The sequence below is a fragment of the Trichechus manatus genome, unplaced genomic scaffold, assembly GCF_000243295.1.
Source record: "Trichechus manatus latirostris isolate Lorelei unplaced genomic scaffold, TriManLat1.0 scaffold00040, whole genome shotgun sequence".
In the NCBI taxonomy this organism is placed as follows: domain Eukaryota; kingdom Metazoa; phylum Chordata; class Mammalia; order Sirenia; family Trichechidae; genus Trichechus; species Trichechus manatus.
In genome coordinates, this window is record NW_004443976.1 from 7,103,749 (window position 1) to 7,105,096 (window position 1,348).

At 39.7% G+C, this 1,348-nt stretch overlaps 1 protein-coding gene across 1 annotated transcript in view; it reads right to left on the minus strand.

Annotated features, from left to right (window-relative positions):
• The window catches only part of DNAH9 (dynein axonemal heavy chain 9), a 450,622-nt gene that overhangs the window by 121,836 nt on the left and 327,438 nt on the right, over positions 1–1,348 (minus strand). The window lies entirely within an intron of this gene.

Genomic DNA, 1,348 nt, shown 5'->3' on the forward strand with positions numbered 1-1,348 from the left:
ACATACCAAGGAATAAAATTTATAAGAATAACTGTATATCAATAAGAAAAAGGGAAACTACCTCATAAAAAATAAGAATCTGAACAGAATATGGACAGAGGAAGAGATTTAAATCTCTGAAAAGATGTCCAGTCTCAGTAGAATCAAGCCATTTAAAAAAAAAATTTTTTTTAAAAGTAAACAACAGACTTGATTTGAATTTCTTCAGTTTTCCCACAAATGTTGTTTTTCTGTTCCAGGATCCAATCTGGATCTCACATTGCATTTAGAGGGAGTATAGTTTGTTGTTTGTTTGTTTTTGTAGCTCTTATTTTTTTTTTTTAAATTTTATTGTGCTTTAAGTGAAAGTTAACAGTGCGAATTAGTTTCTCATTAAAAAATTTACACACAAATTGTTTTGTGACATTGGTTGCAATCCCCACATTGTATCAGCCCTCTCCGCCTTTCCCTTTCTACCCTGAGTTCCCCGTGTCCATTCGTTCAGTTTTACTGCCCCTTCCTGCCTTCTTGTCTTTGCTCTTAGGCAGATGTCGCCCATTTGGTCTCGTATACTTGACTGAACTAAGAAGCACGTTCCTCACGGGTGTTATTGTCGTTTTATAGGTCTGTCTAATCTTTGGCTGAAAGGTGGACTTTGGGAATGGCTTCAGTTCTGAGTTAGCAGTGTGTCCGAGGGCGACAGTCTCGGGGCTTCCTCCAGTCTGTCAGACCACTAAGTGTAGTCTTTCTTTTTGTGAATTTGAATTTTTTTTTACATTTTCTACTGCTCCGTCCAGGATCCTCTATTGTGATCCCTGCCAGAGTAGTTGGTGGTGGTAGCTGTGCTCCCTCTAGTTCTTCTGGGCTCAGGCTGGTGGAGGATGTGGTTCATATGGTCTGTTAGTCCCTTTGGACTAATATTTTCCTTGTGTCTTTGGTTTTCTTCATTCTCCTTTGGTCCAGATGGGATGGAACCAATAGATGTATCTTAGATGGCCACTCGTAAATTTTTAAGACCCTGGACACTACTCATCAAAGTAGGATGTAGAATATTTTCTTTATGAACTATGTTACGCCAATTGACATAGGTGTCCACCGAGACCATGGTCCCCAGGCCTCAGCCTCAGAAACTCGGCCCCTCAAGACGTTTGGATGTGTCTAGGAAGCTTCTATGACTTTGCCTTGGTCCAGCTGTGCTGATTTCCCCTATATTGTGTGTTGTCTTTCCCTTCATCAAACTTAACACTTGTCTACTATCTATTCAGTGATTTCCCCTTCCTACCACTTCCCTACCTGATACCATCAAAGATTGCTTTTTTCTGTGTGTAAACCTTTTCTTGGGTTTTTATAATAGTGGTCTCATACAATA